Genomic DNA, 24,427 nt, shown 5'->3' on the forward strand with positions numbered 1-24,427 from the left:
ATTCTATAGTAATTAATTTTTGTTCTTTGTGAATAGTGTTCAATCATCTACAATACTTAATGATTTAACATTATCAATGAGCCAATTCTACAATAGGCACCTTAATGTCTTAAGTTAAAAAATGTTTTGCCTATCCCTCTAGAAGAAACCAAAGCTGCATTCATCTATTGTTCGTTTATGCTTTTTTCTTTTCATAGAAACCCTTTTCCTCCCTTTTCTGACAATTTATCTCTTCCTTTATTTATGCTTTTTCTTTTGTACAGAAATCCTTTTCCTCCCTTTTCTGGCAATTTATCTCTTCCTTTATCTTAAAGATTGAGCCTCAAATTCAATTGTTAAAAGCCTTTCTAAACTCCATTCAGTTTGTCTTTCCCTCCTGTCCCCAGGAACTCTACATTTACCTTTATGCAAAGTCTTAACCACCTATTTCCCTGGCATCCCTTTTGCTGGATTAAGTTCTTTCGGGCTATTTCTGGGCCTCTGAATGGTACCTGCTCTATTAATAAATTATTCTCTGGAATAAATAAAAAAATCTCATGAATCAAATGCCCAAATAAAATTTACAAAGTGCATGGGGAAGTTTCTCTCTCTCTCTTTTCTCATTCTCCCTACTTTAACCTCACCCTTAACTACATGCAAATAAATACATACAATCACACACACACACACACACACACACAAAACACACACACCACATTCATTCTGTCCAGTCTATGGAGTAACTGCCCTCACTATCTTTAATATCAAAATTAGACAAAGGAGAATCAAAAACATGAGATTTTCTAGTAATTCACAAAAATTACACAATATGCTAAAGTCTTGCCATGTATTGTAGCCATTCAATTAAACCAATATTCCCTAAGGACACATTATTATGTAAAGAACTACAAGTAAACATTTAGGCACTCATGTATTCTATATACAAAATGCTTGAATAAATACAGAGATATCCAGAAAGTTCCAGAAAAGAAGAGTTAAGTACTGCATATATTGAAATTATATCTTGGGATAGGAGCAACATTACCAAAACAACAATTATTTTAATTTGGGGGATGGCCTGAAATACAGAGACTAACTCAATAGGATACATGTGTTGTTCTCATTCTTTGGACAAATAATGGGACAAAAATTAAACACACATGTTCTCCTGCAGGGCACAAGTTTGTGAGAAAGAATCAGGGCAGACTTGGAGTGAGATACTAGATGATAATTTGATAAATGCTGTTTACCTTTAAAATGTGATTAAACAGCATTTATAATGAACATGCTTAGAAAATGATGAATAATGTATCATATGTGCAGTAAAGGATAATGGGAAGTGATTGTCTGTGGGGGTAGTTTTTCCCTGGCACTGGCCCAAAGCCATTACAGTGTGTTTTCCCATTTCTTACGAACACTGGAGTTAGAACTCTGCCAGAGGCAAAAATCCTGAGTGCAGCGCAGACTACAGAAAGATTCCTACCCACAACTTCTGGGATCTTCAGGTAAAGGCAAATCGGTTTGAACACTCATTTAGAAATAGTCAGCATTAACTATCACTGATGCAGTATCCTTAGGTGGTTCCTGATGAGATGAGGAAGTCCTTCTAGGTGTGCTCTGCTATTCTCCAGGACTTCAGTGAGATTCTTTTATAACCTGTGTAGTCCAAGACTTGATTGTAAAAATGGAAAGAAATCATTCCACAAAATAACATATATTCAAATTTTCTTCTAAACCAATAGTATCATAAAAAATTAAATGCATATCTAATCTGGGCTGATTCACAGTGTATATTTCTAAATTAAGAGGAATTCATTGTGCTGGAAAAAACATAACTTGGATTTAATTTTTAGCACAAATTATGACTCATGGTCCAATCTATAGGAAATAACTTCAGCAAGTTCATATCCATACATACTGACCTAACATGTTCTGGATGAAGATACTGGTGTTCATACTATAATGAAAATTAGAACTCCATGTAAAACAGATTATTATAGGATGTCTACTTTGTCTTCAGAGCAATGTACACAAGCCAGTTGACAATGCCAGTATAAAGGACTTAATATAAATGGGTGGCATAGAGTCAAAATTTGTAGGTATATAAAAATAGAACTTATTTAGAGAAGAGTGGGTCTCTGTCTCATGGTTGGCAGAGAGGCTAGAGGTCACTGAGAACAAAGCACATGCAAACTAACTTCACAGGACATAATTTTATGAAGCATTTCCTACTCTGAGCAAAGATGTTGAAGAGGTAATGAGGTCCCACATTTACATGTAACAAAGGATGTCTAGTAAAAATACTTAAATAAAAAGATGAAGTCTGCTTAAATATGATAAGGAGAATTTTTAAAAATTCAATAGCAAATATAAGGCAGAGTTGTAAAGTGTTAAAGCCATTGTTATTAAAATGAGATGTTTTACAAGGGTAACTATCATTAATTTAAATGTTGCTTTAAATACTCTGCCTGATATAATAAGAAATTACTTAAAACATATACATGACATGTATATATACATATACAGGAAGCAAATATCTTTACTTGAAGATAAGATTATATATTTTGGTGCTGAGGCTGTGTCTCAGCAGTAGCACAATTGCCTGGCATATGTGAGGCACTGGGTTCGATTTTCAGCACCACGTATAAATAACTAAAGGTCTATCAACAACTAAAAAAATTTTTAAAAAAAGATTATATACTTTGAAAAATCAATCTCTAATAAAAATATTAAAAGTAATAAGCAAATTTATTCACATGAATAGATGAAAATAATTATGAAAAATCACTACCTTTATACTGAAAATAAATAGCAAATGAAAACCACTTAATAAATAAGATAAATACATAAATAGGATAAATTTAACACAATATAACTTTAACATAAAAAATAGATATTATTGAAGAATATAAAAAATACAGGAACAAACAGATAAACACATGTTCCTATAGAGGAGACTAATCTCCAGTTCTAGTTGCAGATCACGAATTGCCAATGTATATGTGTGGTGACTTCATTTGCAGATTCTGAAAAGCATGCAGTGCATACTTAATAAAATCAGCTGAACAGGGCTGGATTTGTGGCTCAGTAGTAGGGCACTTGGCTAGTATGCCATGTATGAGGCACTGAGTTCAGTTCTCAGCATTGCATATAAATAAACAAAATAAAGTCCATTGACAACTAAAAACTATTTAAAAATCAGCTGAACTGGGCTAGGACTCTATGTATCATGTTAATTGGGAAACAAATTAGCACTTAATGTAAAATGGGCAGAAGATATAAAGCAACACTATAAATTGACATTTTCTAATAATAAGTCTATGAAATTCCTCTCACGCCTACTCAATGAATGGCTCACAGATCCTTAGGAGAAGTTAGGATTACTGCATAACCCATCTAAATGTTTCAGGAATTAATTACCACTTAAATATCTCACTGGTAAATACTGGCCTCAATCAAGATGAAACTATACAAATTTTCAGATAAAGGTAGTATATACTGGACAATGTCAAATAGAAGTTGATTATAATATCAGTAAAGAAAACAATATTAGAGAGCAAGTAGTCAATGTTTTAATACAAGTAACAGACAGCCTTTCACAGAATACATAGATTATAGCCCAAAATTTTAAGACAGTACTCTTTTCATTTCAGAATGAACGAGAGATTTACTGTGGGCTTTCATTAGACCCAAACTCATGTCTAGAATTTTCTTTCTTACTATAATTAAGAGCATCATCTGAAAGTCCTGAAGTAGTAGCCCTATCATGATTTCCAGCCAGGCAGGCTCTCACACACACAAAAACACATGCATACAGATACATAGAGATAATTTTTTGCTATGAATTCAAAAAGGATCAATGTACCATATACTTATCAAGACAGTTACCAGATAAAGAAGAGGCCATGGTGCATAGGAAGCTGGACAACAGATGAGGGTCTCAAAGCCATGCCAGACTGGGTCACTGTTCACCTAGAATAATCTAAGGTAGTCTACCAAGAGGAACAATATTAATCACTAATGATGAAGGGAGCAAAAACATGTGAATGAAGAAGTGTTTCTGAGTGTCAGGTCCAGTGTACAGAATCATAAAAAGCAAAAAGAATTCCTAGGATAGACATGAAGATCAGGAGTTAAGAGCTATGACTACAGCAAAATTAGTCTTTGTAACTAATTTAGAATGCAAACTGTGGACAGAGGTTGTTGTAGGCTTTTTGTTACGTTGTACCAGTTGCATGTTGTGTCTGTATGATTACACAGTTGCACACATGTATATAAACAAACCCAGAGGTAGCAAGAGAGGGGCTGGTTTCATGACTTAAAGAAGTTGGTTAAAACTAATGTTTCAACTAAATATTAACCATGAACCTAGATTTTAATACTGTCCCATACGGAGTAACAATTCAGAATTGCTTAGGACCAACAGTTAAATGGACAAAATAAATTATCCAAGTAGAAAGAAAACTTAAATGCCATTAGAATTATATAATCAAAGCTATAAGAGTAAGCAAATTGAAGACCACTGATATACCTTTATTCAGAAATAGAAAATTATGAAGAGAAAGACATCTTAAGTACAATTCTTTGGAAAGATAAGATTTTTTCCCTAACCGCAGCTTAATATTAATTTTTAAAAACATAACAGGCCAGGGAATTACAACAAAAGTAGGTCATCATCTAAAATATGGGAAATTACTCTTTTTTAATTTTCAAAAACAGCTTTATTAAATTGATATTTTCAACAACATTTGTACAAGGGTTTCTTTATATCCATGCTCATATGCTCTGGATACCTACTATTATTTAGACTTTTTTCTTTTTTACATCTAAGTATTCTTTTTATTTATCTATTTTTAGTTGTAGATGAACATACTACCTTTATTTTAAGTATTTATTCAGGGGAAAATTACTCTTAATCTTTGCATAGATTATGTGACTAAGACTATCAAGAATCACTTTCTCTTTTCAAATCCAATCCATTTCTTAGATATTTATCACTGATGCTGGAAAAATTAGCAATTAAACTGAGGGCCATAAAACTAATTTCTTCTACAGTATTAAAAAACACACCAAAGAAAATGTAATTTCATATTTCTTTGAAATAGATCATGCCAACTACTTTAGATTTTTTTATTTCCCATATGTAACAGAATATCATTCTCAAATGGTATTCTCTCTAAACAACAAACTTCTCTTATTAATTATTCTGAACACTGCATGCACACAGAAGTAGGCAAAATTGGAAGGAAGAACTTTCCAAGAATAAATGAACAACTAAATCAGAAAGGCAGATCTGAAATTTTATTTTCATCAGGCACTGCTGGCATGATCACAAAATTTAAAAGACCCAAATGATTCTGCATAAATCTAGCTCATCATCTTTCTTATAAAAAGTCCAGCTTTAATGAAGTCCATAATGATCTGGATAAAATGCATTTAATTAGATTATAAACTGCAACATAAAACAGCTGCACCATGCCTTTTAACATTTCCCTCTCTGAAGATCAGAGGACTGAAAAAGGGTTATAAAACAGCCCATTCATTTTTCTTGTCTTTTAAAAGGAGGAGAAAGAACCATTAGGCACAACTAAAGTTTCAGACAACTTTTATCCAGTGAAATCCAAGTCTGCCATACTGTGAGACCTCACACAAGGGCATGATGATGGTGTCAGGTGACAGACACATCAATAGGATGGCATGGGATTACACAACTCTGGGGAATTCTAATGATTTCTTATGTGATACTGATAGTATAAGACATGTTTTATGCTTGATGGTATCTAAATAAGACACACAAGAAAGAAAAAAACTAAGACTAATTAAAATACATTTCAGAGATAATTCCAACATGATTCTTTATCAATAAGCAAGTCTACTGTGAATTTGAGATGAGGAACTAAAGCTCACTCTATTCACCCACAGATGTATCTATCCGCTCAGATAGATCCTTTATTTAATTTTGATTGCAGGAGGACAGGAGGTAAGAAACAGGCAAACAGGCTTAGTTCCTCATATATGTACCTACACATGTCCCAAAGGTATTATCTTGACTACTAGAAACTAGAGCCCAGGCTCTGGAGTGAATAGCTCTCTTCTGAATCCCAGTTGCCACATTTATTAGCCCTGTGACTCAATTGCTATATCTATATACAGTGAAAACAGTACAGTAATTATGGTGGATTAAGTGCATAGCATTTAGGATTTGGCCTGGTTTATAATAGGTGTTCATTAAGTTAAATCACAATCCATAAAGGCAAGCATAGTTAAGAGAAATTAAATAACATCTTTAAATAAATGAAGAGATATACCATGTTAATAGACGGAAAGATTCAAAGTAAGATGTCAAAATTCACCTAAGTGATCTACATTCAATTCCACTTCAATCAAAATAACAGCAAGCTTTATAAAAAAATATTGAGCTGATTCTAAAATTTATATAAAAAGGAAAACAATTTTAAATATCCAAATCAGTTTTTAAAAAAAGAAAGAAAAACTTATAGGGCATTCACTATTTGATTTCAAGACTTATCAAAAAGCTACCCTAATCAAGATGGTGTGGCATTAAAGAAAGAATTGAATGTAGAATCTAGAAATAAATCTATACAAATGTTATATCAGTCAAGCTGTGAACAAAGTACTTGACAAAATCAACTTAGGGATGAAAAGTTTATTTTGAGCTCATAGTTTCAGAGATTTAATCCATGGTAAACTGACTCCATCCCTCTAGGCCCAAGATTAGGCAGAACATCATGGTAGAAGGACATGTCAGAGAAAAGTTACTCACCTCATAGCAGCTGGGAAGCAGAGAGAGAGGGGAAGGGGCTACAGAGAAGATGAACCTTTTGATAGCATCCCCCCAGTCACCCACCCTGCTACCCATGCCCCACATAACTACAGTTACTACCCAGTTAGTCCATTCAAACTAGGATGACTGATTAGGTTATAGCTCTTATAATCTGATCATTTTACTTCCTGCATTAACATAGCAGATTTTGGAGGAACACCTTATATCCAAACCATAACAAATATGGTCAATTGATTTCATCAAAGACGCAAACATAATTCAATGGGGGAAAACAAAGTCTTTTCAATTAATGATGCTGGAAAATTTTTCCAATTTGGATACATGAATGGTATGTGAGTACCAGCTCTGATCTCACACCATATTTAAGAGTTAAATAAATGGATTGTAAATGGATTATAAATCTGAATGTGAAAGCTAAACCACAAAACTCCTAGAGGAAAATCTTTGTGACTTTTCAAAAGAAAATAATTCTTAAATAAAACAAAAAAGGGGGAGGACAGATGGATAGACTGATGAGAGGGTCAGGAGGTGAGCAACATGGCATATGCTCAGGGCACCAGGACAAAAAGACTGCTACTACTATGATGGAGATGTTGGAAAGTTACTATCATGAAGAAGGCCACCCAAAGAAGCCTCACTGAATCCAGGATTCTTAGTGCACCATTATAGTCTCCATTGAAAAATGGAAATCTATCACCCTCACAAAGCCAATGCTAAGGAGGTGGCCAAGCACCACAGCAGTAATTACATTAAATTCTTGTGCTTCATCTGTTCAAACAGGTCCAAGGTGGCCAGCAGATGCAGAGGTTTTGTACTGGTAAGGATTCTTCAGTATCTGATAACCTATTTCAGTTCTGACAGTTGTCTACCAATGGTTCCATGGCAAGTGCTATGGAACTTAATAAGCATCACATAGTCATCACTGTGAACTGGACATAGGCCTTCATCATGCAAATAAGTCACAGGGATCTGGCTTCTGTTAGGTTAACAATATCATCATGGTCATCTAGGAGCTGCTGAAGTGCCACCACAGGTTGCTGTAAGTTGACACTGATATTTACATGGCAACGTATAGAAGAGGTCTCATATAGCACAGACCCTCTCATAACTGTGTCCCTCAATAAGTACAAACAGTACTTTGTGCCCCTCAATAAATACAAACAGTACTTCCTTGGAACTGGGGACTTTGGAGTACTGGGACTGGCATAGTCAAGTATTATAACTATCAGCTCCAAGATGGGCTTGATGATGAGTCTGATGAGATCATTTTCAGGTTGGTCACAAACCAAGTAATGGAGATGTCCCAACTAATGTGGTGGTCTTATAGTGTGACTCAGACTCCCTATCTGAGGATCAGTTAGGTTGCTTTGATCTGACTATCAAAACAATGCCATGTGTATGAAATCTGAAGATCTTCAACCTGTCTGTGCTGACACTGGAAGTGGGTGCTAGACATACTTAATGAGTATGGCCCTGGACATAGAGATTCCTAATAAACTTCCATACAATGGCTAATTCAAATACTTTACACCAGATTTCAAGCTTTAGATCTGTCTTTCCAACTTGACTGACCACAACACAAATGAGTATCTGGAAAAGATCAAACAGCAGCTGTCTGAGAACCTGAAGATGCTGACTTAGAGGAAATTGGCAAAGAGGAGAAAGGAGACCCTGACAAGTTACCTTGACCTTTTCCTGTGGCATAAATAAATAAATAAATAAATAAAACGAAAAAAGAAAAGGAGAGGAAAAAAACTTGCCTTAGATTCTGATGAGGAGGGAGAGATTGGCCACAAGAACTCTTCTAAATACAAAAAAGTCAAGACAGCTAGGTGCCGTGAGGCTGTCTTGGCTCAGAAGGCTGAGGCAGAAGGATCATAAGTTTAAAACCAGTCTCATCAATTAGTGAAGCTCTAAGCAACTTAGCGAGATCTGTCTCAATATAAAGAATAAGAAAGCCTGGGATGTGGTTCAGGGGTTAAGCACCTCTGGATGCAATCCTCAGTATTAAAAAACAAACAAAAAACAAAAACAACAACAACAACAAGCCAAGATAGCAAGATAGTCAAAATAGAGAATGAAAAAAGAGAAAGACCCCCCCAAATGTATAAGACATAAATGTTCCCAGATATTAGCCAGAAATCAGGATCCTGAGCTCAGTGCAGGGTCCAGTGCAGGACTTACGACCCTGCAACTGTTAACTCTTGTATCAGCTACCTTACCGCCCTTCCACAGCTCAGCTTTTTTTTTTTTTTTGGTGGAAATTGAACTCCAGGCGTTGTGCATACTAAGCATATATTCTACCAATGAGCTATACCAGCTTTCCCAGTTTAAGTTCTTAATTTTGAACCATAAAAGGTGCCAGGTCTGAGTGAAAGGGATATTTTTATGTAGACCTAAGACAAAATTTTGAAATGCCAAGTGCCTATTTAGTAGCTTTGTAAAGGTGCCCTAGTTGAGTGTTCTAGAAGGGGTGGCTGGATCTTCAGGGACCCCCTGTTCTTTTGAGGTTCCAAAAATAACATAAGTCATTTTAAGATTGGTTCTGTTCTCATACCTTCCCACTGACCTCAAGTGAGCTAAGAAATTCATATTGCCTGCCCTCTGTCTTCTCCTAATTCTGCAGGTAGTAGTTGGTAGTCTAGTTTCTTTTATGAGATACTATTTTCTTTTTTTGTGAGACTCTCTATAATAAAATGATACATTTCTCTAAACACACACTTTATAAACACAAACCATAAAAGAAAAAAATTGATAACTGGACTTTATCAAAGTTAAGAACTTTGGTCTTCAAAAGGTACCATTAAAGAAACAAAAAGGAGTTGGCATGGAGGCACAGAGGCTGAGGCAGAAGAATCGTAAGTTCAAGGCCAGCCTGGGCAACTTAACCAGACCCTGTGGCAAACAAAAAAATAAAATAAAAAGGACTGGGATGTGGTCCAGTGGTAGAGAGCCCCTCAGTTCAATCCCAGGTACTGCAAAAATAAACAAATAAATGCACAAGAGGTGGGGGGATAAAGAGAAAATATATGTAATGCATATCTGACAAATGAGTTGCATCTATGTTACATAAAGAATGCTTAGAACTCAGCAATATGAAGGCAAACAACCAAAAATAGGCCCCAAAACTGAAAAATTACTTTGAAAAATTACTTGGAAGAAAATATACAAATGTCAAATCACACACACACACACACACACACACACACACACACACAGGATGAACTGCACCCAGATCCTCTTGCCTCAGCCTCCCACGTGGCTGGGATTCTATGCAGCAATAGAAAGAAGTAAATTTCTGACAGACCCAAGAACATGGATGTGACTCAAAACCATTATGCTAAGTGAAGGAAGGTGGATGTAAGGGCATATAATGATTTCACTGATGTAAAATAAATTAATAGATAGTGACAAAAAAGAAATCAGGACCTAGGAGGAAAGGATGGATTGGAAAAGGGTACAAGCAGAAAAGTACAGTGGTCTCCCCTTATCTGTAGTTTCCTAGTATGCTGTTTCAGTTACCTGAGGCCAACTGTGATCTAAAAATTACTAAATGGAAATGAAACAGAAATAAACAACCCATAAGGTTTGAATTGTGCACCATTCTGCACACAGTGCCTGTGTTCAAGTAACCTTTACTTTCCCCAGTAATGCCCCCCACAAAAACAAAACAAAACAAAAAAGAAAAACACAAGAGTGTGATGCTGGCAATCTGGATAAGATAATCCATAAAGTGACTACTTTACGAGAAATGGTTAAAGTACAGTAAGATAAGTACATCCACATAGCTTTTATTGTGGTATATTGTTAAAATTGTTCTATATTATTATTGTTACTGTCAGCCTCTTCTTATGACTAGTTTATAAATTAAACTTTATTATAGGTATGTATAGAAAAAACAGTTCATATGGGGTTTGGTACTGTCTATATGTCAGACATGCCAGGGGGGTTCCAGGCATCCCCTGTAGATCCTGGAAGGACTCACTTACAAAAAAGGGGGAACCACGGGTACAAAGGGTCACTATTATGCACATGCAAAGAAGCTCAACATCAGTAATCATTAGGGAAATGCAAATCAAAACTATAAGATACTACTTCATATCCATGAGGATAACTATTATTCAAAACAACAAATGATGGTAGGGCCACAGAGAAAGTGGAACCTTTGTGCACTGCTGATGGTTATGTAAAATGGGACAGCTGCCGTGGGAAACAGTCTGGATGTTCCTTTAAAAATGTACCACAGAATTACTCTATAATGCAGTAATCCACTTCTGCATATAAAACCAAAGGAACTGAAAGCAGAGACTCAAACAAATATCAGAAAACCAATGTTCACAGAAGCCCTAGTCACAATAGCCAAAAGGTAGAAATAATCCAAATACTATCAGTCAACAAATGGATAAATAAAATGTGATATATACATACTTATTCAACCTCAAAAATGAAGCAATTTCTGATGAATACCACAATGATGAACTCTGAAGATATTATGCTAGTTGAAAGAAGCCAGACACAAAAGAACAGATATAATTCCACCTATATGAGATACCTAGAATAGTTAAAGTCATAGAGATAAAAGATAGAATTGTGGTTGCCAGAGGCTGGCACAAGGAACCGGGAGTGACTGTTGCATGGATTCAGAGTTTCCGTCAAAACGTCTGGAGATGGGTGGGAGTGGTGATTGTATGACAAAACACATATCCTAAAACTAAACTGTCTACTTAAAAATGGTTAAAATGGCAAGGGTCATGTTATGTATATTTTACCACAATTTTAAAAAATCAGTATAAATGTGAGTGTAGTGGCTTAGACCTATAGTTCCAACTAATAGGGAGGCTAACACAGGAGGATTGCTTGAGCCCAAGAGTTTAGGATCAGCCTGGCCATCATACGAAGATCCCATCTCAAAACAAAACAGAATAATTTAAAAAAAAAAAGACCCTAAATGTAACAGGGAGTCTTCTAAGAGTGATGGAAATATTCTGTGTCTTAATCCTGACTGTATGGTTTCATGGGTGTGTGAAACTGTCAAGACTCATCCAATTAAATAGATTCATTTAATTGTATAAAATTATTGCTCAATAAAGTTGATGAGGGGAAAAAAAGATACCAGCAAATTAGCAAGAATATAATTTACATCTCTCCTTCCTGCCTTCCCCCATTTCATCTTACCAAGCATACTAATTTTCTTTTACTTGGGAAGTAAGAAAAAAATAAAGTGAAAAAAAAGGAAACTCGTTCATTCAATAAATAATTAAGGAAAATCAATTTCAACTGTTACTCTAGTAACAGTGTTACAGGTTTAGGATGAGAAAACTGAGGTTTGGCATGGTGAAGTAACTCATCTAGGGCACACAGAGTAAATGATGAAGCTCAATTTGTCACCAACATCTGTGGCTGGAAGTCTTCACAGATGTGCATGGCTGAAACTTTCTTCCTGTGATTTCACCAGGCCTATAAACACCAGGGGAAATAATGACAGGTAAAGCCCTGAGAATTGTGCATGATCAGTCAAAATACCATTGAAAAATAGGCATTTCCATTCACACTCAAGGACCTCCTGCAAAACATTCCAAACTTTTGTCTTTGGGAATTTCTCCTTCACTCAACAGTTTAATACAGAGATTAAGAGCTCATACTCCAGAGTCACACTGTAGTTCCCCTCCCTGGTGCTGCACCATATATGACCTCTTCTTATGTTTTTCTCAACTGCTAAATGGAGATTTTAACTGCATCTATCTCAAAGGACTTTTATGATGAAAAAAATTAAACAATGGATATAAGTAGAGTTATATGAAGAAAGGAAGGAAAGAAGGAAGGAAGGTGGGAAAAGAGGGAGGCAGGAAGAGAGGATGGACGGACAGGCAAGCAAAAGCTAGTTTTCTTAGGTAGTAGTTTGGATTCACAGATGTTTCCTTCCTTCCCTCCTCCCATCCTTTCTCCCTTCAAATACATTACTGTTCCTCAAATATAGTCGTTGCATTAAAAATGTATAATGGATACAGATGGCAAATAAGCATATGAAAAGACATTACACATCATATGTCATCAGTGAAATGCAAATTAAAACAATGAGATACCATTACATGCCTATTAGAATGACCAAAATCCAGAACACTGAAAACACCGATGCTGGTGAGGACATGGGGCAACAGAAACTACTCCACTGTTGGTGACAATGCAAAATGATGTAACCGCTTTGGAAGAGCTTAGTGGTTTCTAACATAACGAAATGTATTCTTTCCCTATGATTTAGCAGTTTCACTCATTGCTATTTACCAAAGAGTTGAAAACTCATTTCTACACAAAAAATCTGCATGTAAATGTTTATAGCAGCTTTATCCATAATTGCCAATACTTGGAAGCAACAAAGATGTTCTTCAGTAAGTGAACGGATAAGCAAACCATGATGCATCCAGACAAGGTAATATTACTTGATACTGAACATAAATGAGGTGTCAAGCTATGAAAAGACATGAAGGAATCTTAAATGCATATGACTAGGTGGAAGAAAACAATCTAAAAGGCTATCCAACTATTATGATATTCTGGAAAAGATAAACTAGGGAGACAGTAGCAAGACTGTTGGTTACCAGAGATAATAGGGAAGAAGAGATGAACAGATGGAGTATAGATGATTTTGAGGGTAGTCAAACTATTGTATATGATACTATAATGGTGCATATATGTCAACATACATCTGTCTGACACAGAATTTACAACACCAAGAGTGAATGCTAAGGTAAACTATAGACTTTGGGGGATTGATAGTAATATGTCAGTTCAGGTTCATCAATGGTAACAAATGTACCATTGGGGCCGGGGTGTTGATAATGGAGGAGGCTCTGCATGGACGGAGCAGATATGTCATATTTCTGTACCTTCTTTTAAATTTTGTTATGAACCCAAAACCTCTCAAAAAATTCTTTTAAAAAACATGTATGATAAAATTATGAATGATGGATGCAAACCCCAGGCAGTAACCTGAAGCAGTATATTATCTTATAAAATAATAAATGATTCATTTATCTTTGGCAGAATTGGGCCTTTTCCCTGCCTTTTTCTTTCCAGGGAAATAAAAATTTTACACTTTTTCAAACACTTGGAAGATTCCCTTTGAAAAACCAGAATGAGCAAGCTCAAGAAAGCCTTTTTATAGCCAAGTATAACAGCTGGCAGTCTGAAGGACTGTACAAAAACACTTCGCTATTCTACAGAACTTAAATTGTAGGAGCTCAGAAAAGCAAAACTATTATTATTAAAGAAATAATAAAAATTGTTGGAAATTTTCAAAATTACATAATACCATGAAGGACTTTAAAGAATAATAAAAATAACGTATTGATTTTGCTTCTTACAGTTAACGAAAGTGTGTCTATTACCTACTCATATCTATATTGCTAACAAACTTCAAAATCACTAGTCAATGACAAAGGCACTGCATCCTTTGGGTTTGATTTTCTAGCCTTGTCAGATGGCATGCTTTTGCTAGGTTTTCTAAACCAGCAGCTTCTGGGATAATAAAATGCATGCACTTAGGGGAAAAAAGAACTAAGTTTAAATGAATATAAATATTATATACTAATGGAATTTTAAATGAGAAGACATTAAAATCACATTGCTTTTAAAACTGTACAGAGGTTTGATCAACTGGAGGTGTTTCATCTCCCGCTACTCCACTGGCATAAGGATCATTTACTCACAGTTTATTAACAAGTCAGTTGAGCCAACCATTGCCACATCAAAGAATTGCATAGTTTTGAAAACAAGCTAAAAACTATGTATCTCAGAAGTTATCAGAAATTATCTACTTGAGGCTGAGGGATAGGTGGATTTAAGGGGGAGAAAAGTTCCTTTCCCTTAAAAAGTCCAAAACTTTTCTGAAAAGCTTTTTTTAAAAAATGGCAAATAAGATATAATTATTATGTGGCATAATAATATTTCATTTTCTGGAACTCAATTAGGAGAACTAATGAAGAAGAAATGTGTTGCTTGCAGAAGCCAGCTTAAACTGGTAAGAGCCTAATTACTAGCAATGTTTGTTAAGCAAAATCCATTTATGTTGAAACAGAAGGCATTTAAACATTAATATGAAAGTTAAAATAGAATAGACAGTACAAACTACTTAAGTTGTAATTTCAAATTTGTCAGTGTTAACAAATAGAATCACTCCAGAGATCACTAAATATATTGCTTTAAACTAAAAATGGTTATTTTTTAAAAACATTACATATCTGACAAGAACAGCCAAATATAAGTATCTCATTTTAAACAGCTGATTTCAGAGTTCCATACATTTTCATGAGAGAATATTTCTTGAAGTTTTACCCTATCCTAATCACATCTTAATTCTGAGTGTTTTTCTTAATGATAAAAATGACATGGCATTCCCCAAGTAGTAAAATATCTTTCTTGATATCTGGAGATAAGGAAATAAGAAAAGGCAGTAAAGAGACACTGATTCTTGTTTCATTTTTAATACATTTCAAGTACATTTTTATGGTCCCTCAGTCATGACGATTCCTCCTTCAGGCATCATTTTTATTGAAAACATTTAGTTGCCTGTTATTTTTTCCTCATTTGCAGAAAGAGTCCTAAATCTGAGCTCTGATGTAAGCCCTCAGGCTCCCACAGAGACAGATATCCAGGACCCACTCTGTCTTCCTGGTATTTTGAGAGGTCAGGCAATCAAAACCTGGGGAAATGGTCACTCTTACCCACTGCTACTGAGACTACAGCTGGCGTACTGTACATATTGGCTGCCTACTCAGCATCCATTCCTTCTTTTTCACTGCTAACCAAATCCTGGTTTTATTGAGAGAAAAACACATTTAAAACTCTTTTAAATTCTAAATGATAAAATAATAGATCAAGAGAGTTGTAATAAGACGTATGAGTGGAGGTGAGTGGGTACCATATGAGTATTTCAACGAACATACATCAACTGGAAAAACATGCTGACATGCTCTTTGAAGACCAAATGTAGATGGGTACAGAGGCACATGCCTGTAATCCTAGAGACTCAGGAGGCTCAGATGGGACGATTGTAATTTTTGAGCCCAGCCTCAGCAGTTTAGCATGGCATTCAGTAATTTAACCAGACTCTGTCTCAAAATAAAAAATAAAAAAGTATGGGGGTGTAGCTCAGTGGTAAAATACTCCTGGGTTCAATCTCCACTACCCCAAAACACAAAAACAAAAATAAACCTAAATGTGGGGTATGAGAATTCTTTCACATCCAGTACAGTGGTTAAAAGTATTAAGTTTAACAAAATAAGCACTAATATGCAAAAACTGAGAAACAGTAGTATGAAGTGGACCCTTTGATTCATTTGCCATGAAATGAAAATAGACTTGATGGACTTGACAGACTGGCTCTATTATAAAGATGTGTACTGCCAGAGCAAGTGGCCCCGTGGCTCATAGTTTTCAAACCAGAAACTGAATTTCTGTTTTTCTTAATTGAGGGGAAAATAGGACATAATATTAAAATCTAAAAACCTGAATGAGGAAAATGTCTCAATGATAAAAATATTCACATTTTCAAAGGTGAAATAATCAATCATATTCCTAAGCATCATTAAGGTCATTAAAATGCCTAAATGATGCCAAATGTTCAATAAAGTTTCACCAAATATTTGCTGAATGAAATAATGAATTAAGTTATGTTGAAAAAAAGATTTTCCTAGTAGATTTATTTTTAGGAAGCAACATATAATCAATAACTAAATATTTTAACTCAAAGTAAACAAGTAAAGCACATAGGCAATTTTCTAATTTAACTAAATTAGAAATTTTACAGTACAACATTATCACTGCTCCCATTCCCAAGCCAGCTTAATCACCTGTATCAACAGGCGACTGTGTCAGGAGGAACATAAGACCACTCTCAGTTTCAATGATTCACTAGGAAGACTCACAGGACTTGGCATATTAATCTCACTCATGACTACAGTTTATTACATTAAGAATAAGCAAAGTTAGCAGAGGGAAAAGGTGCATGGGGAGAAGTCTGGGGGAAACTAAGTGCATGTTTTCAAGTATCTTCTCCTAGTGGAATCACAGGAGGTACTTAATTCTTCTAGCAAGTGAGAACATGTGTGTGGAGTGCTGTCAACCAGGGATGCTTGTTAGAGACTCAGTGTTCAGGGTTTTTATTGGAGGCCAATCACACAGGCAGCCTCTGTTTAATTTTAGACTCCCAGAAAGACAGCACATGTTGAGCATGAACCACATTGCTTATACAGTTTCGCCACAGTGAGCCACTTTTAAAGGTTAATAGTGGAACCCTCCTGAAATCTAAGTTGCCAGATGCAGCCAAAGGCTGACACTGCAAGCAGGCATTCTCAAGGACAACAGCTTAGGCTCCCTAAATTAACTTTTTGATGCACAGTGACCATGGGGGAAAACAAAGAATAATCTCCATTCCTACTCCTTCTGTCTCTCATCTCTTCAAGGCCAAATCCCATTGGTTTTGCTCCTTAATAAGGTGCATATATAACTCTCCTTCCATTCCCACCATCACCGCTGTAAGCCAGGCCTCTGTCATCTCTTATTTGAATCACTGCAGTAGCTCCTATCTTGTCTCCCTGCCCATCCTCCAGTCCATCTGCTACAAGTTGCTGAAGGGTGGTTTCTCACTGCTCCCAATCTCCTGGCATAGCCTTTTTCTGATATGCCCAGTTAATTTTTCTCATTTCTCAATGCTTCCTCTTTTTTGCACTTTCTGTTCCGTCAAACTGAACTATCATATGCACTCTGCAGACGGCATCACGCTTTCTCACCTGTTTCTGCCCACTATAATGCCACTCACCCTCTCTACTTAAAATGCCTTTTGACTTTGCCTTCGTTAAAAAATGTGGATCGGGGCTGGGGGGCTGGGGCTGGGGCTCAGTGGTAGAGTGCTTGCCTAGCACATCAGAGTCGCTGGGTTCGATCCTCAGTACCACATAAAAATAAATAAATAAAATAAAGGTATTGTGTCCAACTATAACTTAAGAAAAAAAAAGTATGGATCACTGTCATTTAGTTGAGGCATCAACTCAAAGCATCCCAGAAACTCCCCCTCCCCCAGTCTGAATTAGGTATCTTAAGACCTCATACTTGGTCCTTTCTATGGAATTCATTGCACTGCACCACATACTAACCGTATTCTTAAGGTATGGACTGGGTATCCTCAGGGTCCAGCACAGTAACTGACAAATTGTTCCAGTTTGATACTTATTTATTGACTGGATGAATGTCACACTTTTAGCAGGTTTAGTGTAGGCTGTCACAGCCTGTCATTGGTACACCAATCCAAATTCTGATTTTACTTTCCTAACCTCTTATGTTGATTACTTCACTTACACTTTATTTTTGTCTTTGCAAGTGTGTGGCAGTCATGTTTTTCAAAGCATTAATTCTTTTTGGATCATGGCAGGATGAATGGATAGGTAGGTAGGCAGGTAGATAACTTCCAAGAAATGAAAGCATTATTCCATTTCTCTCTTTCTCTCTCTCTCTCTCTGTTTTTTTTTTTTTTTTGGAATCCCAGTCCTGGAGGAATCCACACTGTTTTAATGCACAGTGTAACAAAAGGAAATATTTCCTCTCTGGTTCTAAGCTCAGCACTATGCAATTCAGTGAACCTAAATAAAGGAACACATAGGTGTGCCCATGTTTTCTTCACAACTGCAATGAAGCTCAAAGAAGTGAGTCCAGTCCTGCACCTTGCTTTATCAGTCAATGTGCTACTGAAAAGCCATGTATAGAATGAGTTATTTACAAAGAAATTATTAAAAGGAATACAAGGACAAATCAATGAAGTAATTTTGAGGTGAACAGAGAAATCCTGCCAAAATTTATTTATATGGTAATCCCAGATTTATGTGCTAAAGTAATTTTAGGTGGACTATTAGAACACTTTGCTCAGGTTCTACTATGTATAAACATACAATCCTCTTCATTTGTTATCACCTCTAAATATAATTCAAGTTCACAACCAGACAGAAAAACCAAATTAATATTAAATATTGAAACACTATTATCACAAATGCACACCAGATATTATTAGCATTTCAAATGTGAGAATGCTCTCAAAGCCCTGTTAATTCCTCCCCTGCACCCTGATTTTTGACATTCCTTGACAACTTCCTGAGTAACACACTATTCCCCGGGTATTAATGGATTTGCTATAATTAAGGCAAAGTTCTTGCTCTCAGGGAACTTACTGCCTCCTTAAACAGTAAACTCTCTTTGTTCCTTTTCCCTTTTCTTCATTATTGCAGGATTATCTGCAGGCTAGGGATGAGGTTGAGTGGCAGAGAACTTGCCTAGCAGGCATAAAACCCAAATTCCAGGTCCAACATCTCACATACCCATGAAAAATGTTTATTAGACCTCAGACTTTCTTCTTCCTTAATCTTTTCATTTTATTTTTCTCCTTTATATCTGATTTTGTTTTATAAACTACCTGGCATGAGACAACTGTCATTAACTTGCTTTGTAAGAGTTAAAACTCCTCACCATATAAATGTCTAAATTTAAATACTAGCTCTTACTACTCTTTTGGATTACTAGATAAAAACTCCTTGTGAATTCATTACAGATTTAAAATTTTAAAGACTATTCAGTTCAATTATCTCAAGTACACAAACAGTCATTCAAACTGGGTTACTAAAAGGTGGCTCAGAAACCCCCAAAATTAAAAAAAAAAAAAAGACAGAAATTTTTAAGTTTAAAAAAGTTATAAAAGGTGGCTTGTGGATATGCTAAAAGGTTTAATTTTAATAAATTCACAAATTTATAATTAGTTTCTCAATAATTTGAGTATAAACAATACATTTTAGAAAGCATCTGAAAACTGTTCTTTCATGTGGGCTAGGAATTAGTCTTTTCATGTTTTTTACATAACTGTTTTTACTGTTGCTCAATAAAATCTGAGCTGAATTCTAAATTTACAAGCAAATACTTTCCAGAAAGTCTGATAGATCAATGTTTTAAAATACTTATTAACTGCTTAAAGCTTTCCTTTTTTTGTCATCTGTCCTATTGAGTGTACTTCCCTTACTCACAGGTATTTACGCTAATTCATTAGCTCCCTCAGGGTGGGCAGGGCAGACTTCATCATCTTAAAGCACTGAGGCATAGCTTCCTGGGTCAGGGACAAATAAATCTTTCCGTATAATTACATGTTGCTTTATGTGCTGCTGTCTCCCTGCTGGGGAAAATGTTTAAATATTTAAGGTTTACTATCTGGTGTGATTGTGGTTTTATAATTAAAGTCTGGGATGGGAAGAGAGAGTGGCAGAATTCGGAACTTTATTTCAGTATAAATAATCTTTCTTTCAACTAGCAAACTTTTGGAGTGAATAAAAGTTCTGATGAATGAAGAGCTGGGAGAGTCATTTTTAAATCAATATAACAGCCATATGAAGACAATAGAGTTGAATTAAGACAGAGTTAGAAGAACAAGAGAGACAGAGGATGTTATAAAGATCATAATTATCCTCAGTGATAAAATAATAGAAACTTCATTTCAATGTGGAAATGCATCAAACTCTAATATAATGTCTGTTTTTCACAAGTGTCCATATCTGTCTATACACAGACCATCAGTGGGGGAGAATGATTTTATTTTGTTCTTAATTGGAACACTATTTTGAGTTGAGACTATCTGATTGGCAAGTAAGCCAAACATTCCCTCATCCACTCAGACTCCCCCTACTAGTCTCTTACCTCTTAACTCCTGGGCTAGAAGATTTTAAAAATCCAGTCAGAGTTTTATCACTCAGTGGTTTTTATCACTTAGTGTGTCAGGATTTGTAGTTTTTTCCAACTCTAAATGTTTCTCTGCAGACTTGTGCCTCCTGGTACAAATAATAGAATAATAGACACTCCTCCACCCAGTAATTCGCTCCTGCAGCCCACAGCCCTGGAGCTTTCCAAGGAAAGTAAAGCTCAAAAACTTTACTTATGACAACTTGCTCCTGGACATGAATCTAGCAAGAAAGATTATTTGCATTACACATATAATTGTATAAATGGCTTGAGTTAAATATATTCTATTATTTTGTTTGAATGCAAAACAGATGTGTAGCAGCAACCTGGAAGAGAAATCAGAGCTCTGGGATGCACGCTACTTTATGTGCAATAGGCACACAGAGGTCTAGACCAAAGAGGCTCATGAGGCAGGAAAACCGCAGCTAGTTACCAAGGCCACACACTCCAGCACCAAATGGGGCTGGTGTTGCTGGAAGAGAACAAGTGGGCCTTAGCAAGACCCTATTTGGGTTGAACCAGAGACTGTGAGAAGGGTACATCAGCATGAATCTGTGGTTTGCAACTGACTAGTCACTTCTCAACATAAGTGAATTCAATATGTGTGACTGTTTAGAAAAGCAATTAAGGATGGTTAAATCTTCCTCGGTTAATTAAGTGATTTTCATCTGGAGGTGTGGTTGGAGGAAGGAGCCTCCTGGAAACTGGGCTCAGAATGAAGTGTTTAGAGTGGAAAAAATCAGTTCCAGATGATTTTCGTTTATATGACTTGTGTTTAAATTAAGACTATTAAGTCTGGACAGTGGAAATTAAAATACAGGTCAGCAAAAAAAGAACACCCAAGTAGTAAAAAGGTTTCATTTCACAGTTGCTTTTACTAAAAGGGTATATATAATATGGTCCCCTCAATTCTACACTTTATACCTTTCTTCATAACAAAGCCTCTTCTGATGATATAGAAAAGATAATTAGACGTAACAAAACAAAATTATATGTCTGATGATCAATGCAATACTCAGGAGGAGGATGTGACTGGCAAGGAACCAAAAAAGCTGCAGGAAGCATAAGAGGGTAAAGCCAGAGCATGGTGTACCAGCAACCTGCTACCAATCGAATCCCTAGCCACGGTGACCTCGCCTCTACACAAAAGTACAATAACGTACATAAGTATATTATCAATAGTATTGCACTCCAAAATCACTTGTTACCATTACACTAACAACCACAATAAGAGGCTAGGGGTGAAATTCAGTGGAAGAGTGCTTACCTAATACCTGCAGAACTAGGAATTCCATCCCCAACACTACACACAGACAACAAAAAATAAGTACACTTCTCATTAGTCACAAACGAAGCACTTTCCTTAATATGGAATCTGGCGTTTTGGCAAGGCACTAGTTCTGCAGGTAAAACAGCCACATATTTGCAAAGTTATCAATTCAGAATTACCATTCATAGAGCAGGGAAAGGGTCCATGCCTTATCTTGATAGCCTCTTCTGGAAAAGTAAAAATAAAGATGATCTCCCTTTCAAAACTTAAACTACCAAAAATCAATAGAGGAAAAAGAATCCCTGACAAAGTTCTGTTCACACAGAAGACAAGGGTAGCTCTCACCTCAAATAAAATGGGGGAAGCCAACATTATTTGAAATATCTCCATTTTTCAGATATTACAACCAAGGCACAGAGATTATAAATAACTTGCCCATAGTTACACAGCTTGTCAGCCTGGTTTTGGACTCTATATTCTTCATCATGACCCTACAGCTATGTCCCCTCAGTCTGCCATGAGAAGGAAAGTTTTGAAATAGATGTCTACATCAAAATGTTTCATTTTGTAATAAAAGGAACCCAACTGTGAGATTTGTCAAAGGTATAAAAATTTTCTTCTGTGTATGGAAAGATTCATGCCATATAACCTTCAACTCAACATTCATAGCCAACACATTTCACATAAAACAAAAGAATACCCTCATGATCATTATGCTCCTAAATTAGATTTTTAAAAACCTTGAGAGTAGGCCTATCTGAAGATGTTAATCAGCTAACCCATCATGCAGTGTATTTGTTCTTGACAATAAACCATGCTAAGCATTTAAGGCAAAAAATGTTGCCAGAAATTAAACGTGCATTCCTACATGAATGCATTATTTTTATGATTATTTAATATTATTAAGTCAAACTAAAAAATACAATCCCAAATCAGGAAACAGAGCAGCATGAAAGAGAAAGACAGCTTCTGTTTTCAGTTCCCCCAACCAATGACCATCCCATGCTGGGGATCCAGCCCAGGGCCTTGCACATGCTAGACAAGTGCCCTACCACTGAGCTGCACCCACAGCCCAGCGTGCTGCTTTCACACATTGCCAGCTCCTTTGAACAAGTTTCAACATCTTCCACAGGCTAATTCCTGAAGCAGAGGCAGCAGCATTCTCTCACCACCCCAGTCACCTCCCAGGGCTAAACTCCCATTGGGGTTGACACAGGATAGAAAATGCTCTAATTCCTCCCCGGGAATGCTTAGGTGGGCAGGTGATTACATACAGCCTCTGAAGCCAACATTTCCCCCTGTGTACTATGTATAGCCCCTCCCCCACAGGAAGAAAAATGAGTCACAACAGGCCCCTGTCCTCACCCTCTCAGAAGCATGTCCATGGATGAGGTGGCCATCTTGTAGCCCTGCTTTTTTTAAAACCATCTTCAAGGCTGAGAGGCCTGGGGATTTGGAGTCACCAAAACTACCAAAGAGGCACACTAAACACTAATGGGGGCTGGGGGAGGGCTGGCAAATTCTATCCCACAGCAATAGCACTCTCTCTTTTCTTTACTCTCTCTCCTGAGGAAGGAACTGATAGCATCCCCCTTACCTCTTTATGGAAGGTGAAAAAAGACATCACAAATGAGTCTAATTCTCAAAGAAGGAGAAAAAGGAAACAGTATCTAATACTGATCAGATCCAATTATACTTTCCCAATATTTAGCAAGAAATACATATGGGCATTTCTGTAGTGAACAAAAGAGACCTTAAAAATGCATCCATTTCAAAATAATATGCTTTTAGCTATTAGTTCTCTGACACTTCTGTTATGGTTTAGATACAAGTTGTCACCCAAAAGCTTCTGTGTTAATGAGGAGTGTTCAGAGATGAAATAATTAGATTATAAGAATTGAAACCTGATCAGTTTGTCCATTAGTTTGAATGAACTAAGTGGATGGTAATTGTAGGCAGGTGGGACATGACTGGAAAAGGTGGGTCACAAGAGTTTGGCCTCCCTGCAGCACCTCCCCCACACCTTTCTCTCTCTCTGTCTTTCTCTCCCCCTTTCTCCTTCCCAGCTGACATGTCTTCAGTAGCTTCCTTCTGCTATGCCTTTCCACCCTGATGCCCCACCTCCGGCCCATCACAGACTAAATCTCTGAAACCATGAGCTAAAATAGTTTTCCTCCAAGTTGTTTTTGTTGGGTATTTTGGTCACAATAACAAGAAACTAACTAATACAAACCATTAATTCCTATTTTGTCTTTAGAAAAATAACACCCAAAATGATGAAAAACTTCAGGTTAATATAACACCAAATGAGAATGCTCCTGGATTCCCTCCTGAAGTACCAATGATTGGTGCAAGGGGAGTACTCCTCACCATGAGGTAAAGCCCTGATTCAGAGATCCGAAGGGGCACTAAATAGAAAGCAATAACAAAGTAAAGAGTTAGGATAAAGTGGGAAGGGAATGAACATATACAAATTCACATATGCAGAGTCCTAATAGTCATGAATCTGATTATGGAATTATTTTAATGGAATGTACCTTTTATTGCATTCAAATGCTCAGATTGAACAGGACAAGCTACTATGTTGTTAGATAATAAAACACACATAA

General features: G+C 36.3%; 1 protein-coding gene and 1 pseudogene across 1 annotated transcript in view; one reads left to right on the top strand and one right to left on the bottom strand.

Moving 5' to 3' along the window:
• Smyd3 (SET and MYND domain containing 3) overlaps positions 1-24,427 on the bottom strand; it is a 711,836-nt gene that overhangs the window by 248,245 nt on the left and 439,164 nt on the right. The window lies entirely within an intron of this gene.
• On the top strand, positions 7,329-8,425 carry LOC113184151 (histone deacetylase 1 pseudogene; annotated as a pseudogene).

This window comes from Urocitellus parryii, chromosome 9, assembly GCF_045843805.1.
Source record: "Urocitellus parryii isolate mUroPar1 chromosome 9, mUroPar1.hap1, whole genome shotgun sequence".
In the NCBI taxonomy this organism is placed as follows: Eukaryota; Metazoa; Chordata; class Mammalia; order Rodentia; family Sciuridae; genus Urocitellus; species Urocitellus parryii.